Source organism: Tiliqua scincoides, chromosome 13 (genome assembly GCF_035046505.1).
Source record: "Tiliqua scincoides isolate rTilSci1 chromosome 13, rTilSci1.hap2, whole genome shotgun sequence".
In the NCBI taxonomy this organism is placed as follows: Eukaryota; Metazoa; Chordata; class Lepidosauria; order Squamata; family Scincidae; genus Tiliqua; species Tiliqua scincoides.
In genome coordinates, this window is record NC_089833.1 from 14,480,152 (window position 1) to 14,489,418 (window position 9,267).

Below are 9,267 nucleotides of genomic sequence, written 5' to 3' on the forward strand. Positions count from 1 at the left end.
TTGGGTAGTTGGATTGCTGTTTGGGAGGGACTGTGCCGTTAGTGGGATGGGGCCGGCCACTTCATAGTCTGATTGAAATATTTCTGTATCTGCTTATCTTCCTTCTATAACTCCACAAATGCCGAATCGTTACCATTGACGGCCCCGACTTGAGTCACTGCCCATTCATAATCTCTATCGATTAACCATATTTTCAGAGCTCTGGCTGCAATTGGAAATCCAATTAGAGGTGGAGTTTTCCCCCAGCTTCTTTGTCGCAAGTTCCTCCTCGTGTGGAATGGAAGGTGCCACTCACAAGGGCAGATCTGTGTGTCTGAAGAGAGTTCAATCAATCTCAATGAGCTTAAAAAATTGTACGACAAAACGGCCCCTGGAAGTAACAAAGGACAATCACAAAGATTCTCTTTTAAAGAGAAATATAGTAATATATAGATATAGGTAGAGATTTAACCAACAGGGTTCTGGTGTCTGAAACTGCTGTGCAGTCTAATTAGTCTGCAAACCTCTGCACGTTTACTTTGAAGTAAATGCCACTGAACTCTGTAGGATTTACTTCTTAATAAACATGCAAGAAATCATGCTGTTTGAAACTCCACTGGCCACTTCGCATCCCTGATGTGGTTTCCAAATCACTATTTAACAGAGAACAAGTCATAAAACAGCCTAAATTAAGGACTTTTAACTCAGCTTGAATTCAGCCTAAGAGACTTACAGCCAAATCCCGAGCGCTGCGCACTGGCTTACCACCGGTGGTGAGTGTTGCAAATGTGCCATAAAGCATGTTCATGGCCCTCAACACAGGTCCAGCGCTGGTGCTAGTTCAGCACGGCTGGCGCTGGGCTAGCACTGGTGGATCACCATCACTCCGCTGCTCGGTGGTTGTCCAAACTGCAGGTTGGCGGAGAGGTAGGTGGGGACGTGGGGGAAGGCAGGGAGATGGCGTTCCAGGGCGGGGGAGGGAGGCAGAAGAAGGCAGGAAGAGGGTGGGGAGGAAGTGTGCTGGGGGAGGGAGCGGGGCGGGATTGGTGAAGCTCAGCTCCACCGAATCCTGAGCCTCTGTGTCGGGTCCACTACCCAACACGGAGGCTCTATTCTATAGCAACCAAAGGATTGCTGCAGAATCAAGTAGCCCCATTTTGGGCCTGCTTGCCTAACTGGGGGAAGGGGACAAAAGTCCCCTATGCTCCAATCTAGCTAAATATGGAAACCTCAGCTTGGCCTCCGGAGTCAATGTCAGTCTATTTCCATTATTAATTTGAGTCAGGTGTGCCATATTTAATTTTCATTTTCCTTGCATGTTCTTCCTTCGATCCCATGGGGGAATAAAATATAAATACTAAAATATGTGTGTCATGGCTCCTTTGTCAATTAATCTTCTCCCGTTCCATAATTCAAGGAGGAAAGCGGCTTCACCTTCATTAGAATTCCCAGTCAGTGTTGCCAAATGAGTGAGTTTACTTTCAAAACACGAAGCCTCCAACTACTCTTCAACTTATTAATTCTTGAGAGATGTGGAGTATGTTTTTGAACCTGATGTATGACTCTCTCCCATCAGTGTTCTTCAGCAGGGTACTTAAGGGGTTACGCACCGGAGGGCAGGGCTAGAGATATACAAAGCCAAAATGGAGGTCTGCAAGGCACCCAACATTATCCTGCCTAATGGATGGTCAGGTTAACTATGGCAGATCTGGAACAGCAGATGAAGAGAGAGATCAACTATGGTCTATTTCTGTGGTTTATTTTTTTAACCTGTGCTCCAGCATCTGAGTGTGTGTTGCATTCTTCTCAGGCTTCAGAAAAGCTCAGAGGTGTGCTGGTAAATTTGGAGGTGTTGGAGTTCTTCACTGCAGCCCCATAGCCATGACCGCTGCGTATCACTCCATTTCTTTCACATTTCTATACTGCCCTTCCTCCAAGGAGTAAGGGTGGTATACACGGTTCTTTCCTTCTTTTTGTCCTCAAAACAAACCTGTCAGGTATGTGACACTGAGAGAGAGTGACTGGCCCAGAGTCACCTAAGAAGCTTTGCACTCAACAGGGATTTGAACCTGGATCTTCCAAGTCCAACCACTACATTATCACAGCTCCAACTAGGAAGACCCTTGCTGACTTTTACTCCTTCCTTCCATTTCTTTCCTTCCATGCACTTGTCCACCTGCTCTTTCTCTCTCTACTGCTCCTTACTTTTGAGCAGAGCACCATGCTGGAAGATGGAAGTGAGGGAGTATCTCCCAGCTAGCCCACCTGTCTTGTCTCTGCTGCTCCCCCCACTTTCTCCTTCCCTCCCAACTGGCCAGGCACATGGAAGGAGTGGGTGCTGACCAGACCAACAAACACCAACCACTGCTGCAGTGCTCTGCCACTGATAGGCTTGCCAGGGCAGTGTTCCACTCTGCTCTGCCTCCACAACACCCCTAGTCAGGACCCAGGAGAGCTGGCTGGCAGTCCAACTAGACCAGAAGCAGATGTGTAGAAAGCCAGGCAAGGATCAAGATTCCAGGCAGTAATCAGAAAGAGAGTGAAGGAGGTCTGGTGGTGCTCACATGCAACAGAAGCATTGGAGCCAGCTGTGAAGTTAGGACTTCCTAGGTCTGGTGGGCAGAGATCAGCCCTTAGGGAATCAACTGACCATGGCAGATTGGCACTGCAGCCTAGATGAACACTGAGCTCAATGTGCATGGTTTGCAATGGAATTGGAGGACCAGCTGCAGTGGCGTCACTATGGTTTGTGTCACCCGGTGTGGGAGGCCAGCATGTCACCCCTATGATGGACCTCCTCCCTTGCAGTGGGTGGGGCAGCGCCTTGGGCAGTGGAAATGGTGACGTACTATTGCTCTGTCCCCATTGGTGTTTCAGCTATAACTTTTGTCCGAATAGAGCTATTCAACGCGGTTTGTTTCATTGCATTCTGCATGAAATCACAAATCAATTAACATGATGGTATTATTTGAAAATAACAAGATGTTTTTAAAATGAGCCAGTAATGGTGTCGCCCCCCCCCTCCGTGCATGTCATCTGATGCAGCTTGTACTCCCCTAGTGACGCCACTGACTACCTGCAGCGGAGAGAGACCGATTACTGGGTGTCCTGGTTCCAGACAAACCTTCTCCACACCTTGCAGTTCAGGAGTGTGGCCTCTTGTCACCAAAAGTATTTAGTGCCTACACAGCGGAAACCATCCCAATGAATGAAATGCATGCAAATTATCCGGTATCTTCATAGTTCCTCTCACCAGTCCAGTTTCTATTTCCGGCTAGCCAGACTTGAGACTCTTACTGCAAAATGCTTCTCCTTGGAGGCATGACCCGAGTGTGATGGGGCAGTTGTCCCTAGTAAAATGGTACCAGTTGGGCCTGGACTGTTGAACCACCACCGCCACGAAGCACAAGGAGCTGCAAATCACATTGTCCTCTCTCACAAAAGTGCTGCACTGCCCATTAGCGCCAGCAACAAGACCAACAACATAGACTAATTGAAAGGAGAGCTGCCCTCTCTCTGCCTGCCAAGCTACAGCTCTCTTTCTCTCTCTTTTTTTCTCCTCCCCCTGCAGTGTTTAGAAAAACACTTTTCATCTGATTACCAGAAACAGAGCCTGGTATGGGAAATGGATAGATCCCTAGGCCAGCAGGAAACTAGCTGGGTCTCATAAAATTCACGCATGGGTGGTTGTAGCAGTGCCACATCTGAAGGGGAAACAGATGTTCCCTTTAGCTGCGAGCTCCAGTTCTCGGCAAAAGCCCTGTTGGTTCCTCCTCTTTGCTGTAATTCTGAGGCTTTAAAGCGTTGGGGGGATGGCTGATTTCCATATTCTTGGGGGGGGGGGCCCGTTCAGTTCTCGAGGCTCTGGTGGTATCTCACAACAAGTGCCCTGTTATGGGGCACATATGCTCAGCAGCGCATACAGAGGTGTCCACCCACATATTGCCCTTATGTCATATACAATAGCCAAAGGAGACAGTGAGATGTCATTTTGCAAGCGTGGGCCTGGTGCTTGTGGCTTAAAGGCGCTTGAAAAGGTGACATTTCTCTCACCTGGACAATGCAGCCGTTCCCCTTTCCACAGGTATTTTTCACATTACCATATAGGGGCCTCAGCCAAAGATCCTGACCAGCCCCAGCCTCAGCAGACAGAGCTGTCCCTCTCTGGCTGTCACGGTCAATTGCTTGCACATTAATAAAATTAATGGGAGTATAAGAGGCCTGTAGCCTATGGTACCAGTTGGGCCTGGCCTATGCAGGCCTGTAGCCAGGATTCTAGAGGTGGGGGGGCGACTATTTTTTCAAGGGGGGCAATGATGTCAGGTATCTATACTGGTGGGCAAAATGAAAGGATAAGTCTGGAGAAACATCAAATACCCAAAACTCCCCCAAATTTCATGAAGAGAAAATAATGTGGGTTTTTTTTTTGTGAAAGATGCATTCATTATCTGTAAAGCAATGTAACAATAATTGGCATAGAATAAATGCATCTCTGCTTGCCATGGAAAATGTATTGCCTACCTAGAAATAACATGCAATATATCCTTTCAGTTACACATCAGTGCAATACACAGGCCTGCAACCCTGCAAAAGTAAAACATACCACTGGGATGCAGGTAGTATTTACTTGTATTGAAAGTGCCTGTTTAACACCTATTTAACACCTATATCATGCCTATCTAGTGTCTATTCAACACCTATCTAGCACCTATATAGCGCCTAACACCTATCTAACACCTATATAGCACCTATATCATGCCTATCTAGCGTCTATTCAACACCTATCTAGCACCTATATAGCGCCTAACACCTATCTAACACCTATATAGCACCTATTTAACACCAATCTAGTGCCTATTTAACACCTATATAGCACCTATCTAATGCCTATCTAGCGCCTATCTAGCACCTATCTAGCACCTATATAGTTCCTATCTAACACCTATTTAACACATATATAGCGCCTATCTAGCACCTATCCGTATATAGCAACTATATAATGCCTTAGCACCTATCTAATGCCTAACACCTATCTAACACCTATCTAGTGTCTATTTAAAACCTATCTAACACCTATATAGTACCTATATAATGCCTATTTAGCACCTATGCAACACCTATCAAGCACCTATCAAACACCTATATAATGCCTATCTAGCACCTACTTAACACCTATATAGCGCCTATCTAACACCTATCTAGTGCCTATTTAACACCTATATAGTGCCTTTCTAACACCTATCTAATGCCTATATAATGTCTATTTAACATCTATATAGTGCCTATCTAGCACCTAACACCTATCTAGCGCCTATATAATGCCTATCTAGCACCTATCTAACACCTATCTAATGCCTATAACACCTATCTAGCACCTATCTAGCAACTATATAATGCCTATCTAGCGCCTATGTAACACCTATCTAGCACCTATATAGCGCCTATCTAACACCTACATAATGCATATCTAGTGCCTATATAGTGCCTATCTAACACCTAACACCTATCTAGTGCCTATTTAACACCTATATAGCCCCTATCTAGTGCCTTTCTAGCACCCATATAGCAGCTAACACCTATATAGTGCCTATGTAGCACCTTTCTAACACCTATCTAGCGCCTATTTAACACCTATATAGCGCCTGTAGCACCTATCACCTATATAACGCCTATCTAGCACCTCTATAACTTTTGTCGATGACACATTGCTGATGCATTGATACATATTACAATAAAATTTATTTACTTTACATCAAAGCAAGAGGAAAGATATGCTAGTCAAATACAGTAACGTCATTGGAACACTATTTTTTTTTACAATATTCATTATTTTAAAAAAGCAAAATACAGAAGATTTGAATGTATGGAATCCACCTGGTTGAGCTGAATCGTCCCAGCTTTCTGCGTTGAATCTCCTTAGAACCAGGGGTGGATCCAGTGTCTGTATTTGGGAGGGGACCATGACCATGAGCACTACCTTCAGAGCCCAGGTCAACCAGGCAGCTAGACCTGGGCTCTCAACTTGGGGCTGGGTAGACCTAGGCTCCCGCTTGAGCTTATCGCCTCTGTGGCCATTTGCTGGGTGGGTAGACCTGGGCTCCTGCCTGGACTTGGAGCCCAGGTTTTCCTGCTGTGAAGACCTGAGCTCCTGCTTGAGCTTATCGCTTCTGTGGACATTTGCTGGGCAGGCAGACCTGGGTCTGGGCTCCCACCTGGACTCTCGAGACCTGGGCTCTCGATTTGCCCTACTTAGAACCTTTCCCACACTTAAGTTCTTGCTTCTCTTTAGCTCAAATGCTTTCCATGTTTTCTCCCACCAGAAAAAGGGTCTCCCCAGCCCCCAAGCAGCAGCCATTAATTTTAAAAGTATATTTGAAAGGCAAGAACCTGCCCCCATGATTTCGCCAAACAGAAACATTTCTCCCTGCCCCCCCCCACAGCAGTACCATTATAGTAATTAGCATGTTCCACAGTAGAAGAAACAGCACCCTCCCTTCCCCCAGCCAGTTCAAGTAGAAATCTCTCCCAACCTTCTTGTAGCTGCTCTTGACCAGCCCCGCTCTCCATGTGCTCTGGATGGGGGCAGCATGACCAGAGGTCATAAAACTTCCAAGGAGCACCCCCAGGACCCTGTTCTCCTCACTCTACACACATGCACTCTCCCTCTCTTCCCCAATCCCTGCCTGAAGCACTGAGCTGAGCCATCTTCCTTCCTGTGCACAAAAAATGTTGCAAAATGGGCTTCAAATCACCCCCCAACTGATGCCAGATTAGATAAAGAGGACAGGTTTGGAAAAAATTCTAGGCGGGACAAACTACTGGCTTAGGGGGGGCAAAGCCCCCCCCTGCCCCCCAGCTATGGCCTTGGAGCTATGGGGGAACAATGTATTAAAATTGCATACCTCGCCAATGGTGCTGCAGAAAAGTGCCGAAACAATGCAGAGAAACACGTGCTTTGTAACCTGGAAAGCAGCAGATAGCTGGCAACAGGCGAGACTGATGAGCGATAGGCATTTCATAGAGATGCCATGTTTAGGAGTCCACGCACTGGAGATTAAGTATCCCATCTCTCTGAAGGTAGAAAGGCAGAAATAAATCAGACTTTAAAAAAAAAAGTAGAGCTCAAGATGGCGGGGAGTTAATTAGGAGAAGAAAAATATATTCCAGTTGATTCAGGAAAAGGAAGAAGTGAATGATGGGAATGGAAGGCAAACATGCTGGGAAGCACCTGGGCTCAGGTCCTGAGTATCTGGCATGGTTCTTGGTGGCTCAAGAGGAGGCATCTGCAGCTCCCAGAATACCAGCACAAGAGGTGAACTTGTTTATACAGCCCTGAGTTCGAAGTGGTGATCTCCGTGATGTCATCTCGAGACGACATGCTTGGTCAACAATAACAAGGACGTTTTAGCTGGTCTGCCATGCTGGGGTCATCACCCCCAAAGACCAGTGTGTATAGGCCTGGTGAAATGGAGGGATGTTATGGGTTATGTCAGAATGCCAGATGCAAGGGAGGGCACCAGGATGCAGGTCTCTTGTTATCTGGTGTGCTCCCTGGGGCATTTGGTGGGCCGCTGTGAGATACAGGAAGCTGGACTAGATGGGCCTATGGCCTGATCCAGTGGGGCTGTTCTTATGTTCTTAACTACAATTCCCAGGAGGCCTTGCAGGTCTCTTGTTATCTGGTGTGCTCCCTGGGGCATTTGGTGGGCCGCTGTGAGATACAGGAAGCTGGACTAGATGGGCCTATGGCCTGATCCAGCGGGCTGTTCTTATGTTCTTAACTACAATTCCCAGAATGCCTTGCAGGTCTCTTGTTATGTGGTGTGCTCCCTGGGGCATTTGGTGGGCTGCTGTGAGATACAGGAAGCTTGACTAATGGGCCTATGGCCTGATCCAGTGGGGCTCTTCTTATGTTCTTATGTAGGGAGGGGTTGTGGCTCAGTGGTAGAGAATTGGCTTTGCATGCAGAAGGTCCTAAGTTCAATCCATGAAAGGGCTGAGAAGACCTCCCCATCTGGATCCCTGGAGAACTACATCAGTTGGTAAAGAATAGACTGTAGACAATACAGTGGGCCCTTGGTATCAGCAGGGGATTGCTTCCACAACCCTCCGCAGATACCAAAATCCATGGATGCTGAAATCTGCAAGAAGCCAGGCTTCATGGTGCCACGATAACATACCTAGAGGCTGCACTGGGCCCTTCAGAGGTCATGCCAGCCTCCCAGGCTCCTCAAAAGGCTTTCTGAATGCAGCTGGAAGCCACTTCCAGTTCGTGTTGGCGAATTCCAGTTTTGTCCAGGAGGCCTTCTGAGGCACTGGGTTGCTGCACAACCTAGCATGGCCTCCAGGTAAGTTATTGATAGAAGTAACAAGAGGAACAAGAGGAAGAAGAGCCAGGCAGCTGGAGGCAAGTGAGGCACACATGCAAGGGCAGTTTGTCAGCTGGAAGCATCTCTAACCAGGCCGGTTCAAGAAGACATGCTGGACTGCCAGGGTGGTGGAGTCTTCCTGGGACCTGGGAGTGCAGTACCATGTTTATTTTTCACATTTCTGTACCGCCCTTCCTCCAAGGAGTTTGGGGGAGGGGGTATACAGTTCCTCCCCTCCTTTTGTCTCACAGCAACCCTATGAGAGAGAGAGAGGCCCAAGGTCACCCAGCAAACTTTGTGGCTGAGTGGGGATTTGAACTGGGATCTTCCAGGGCTCGGTCCAGCTCCCAAACCGCTACATCCTAGCTGTCAAAGAAATATTCCCTCTCCCCACTCTGTAGCCTTGCCACTGGGGACACCGGGGCACAGAACAGGAGGATGTTTCTGGAGGAGCAGAGATGTGGAACAGACTGCTGCTGGATGGCAACCCTCAACTGCACGGCTCTGCCCAGAGGCCCGAGTCCTGCTTGTGTCCTGACCCATTGGATTTCTTGTTATTTAGCGCTTTTATTTATTGCCCCCACGCCTCAGCGATCTGCTTGTTTACTTGTAACGCAGAGTGCTGACAGCTTCCAGATTCCCAGCGGCTTTCCAGCTGCCGACATAAAAAGCCAGGGAACAATGGGAGCTGGGCCTGTGTTACAAGAGGGTTCCTCCTCCCTCCCCAGCTGTCAAAATGCAGGGGATTAGATGCAGAATAATGCAGTCCCTCCATCCAAGCCCAAAGCTGTAACTCAGCCCTGGATGCTCTTGGCACCATAAATTTGGACAGAAAGTGCAGCTCAAGCAGTTTGCGAACAAGAGCCGGGGAGTCCGATTGAATTACAGCGAAGGGAGGCAGCTGGGATCCCCCCTCGCA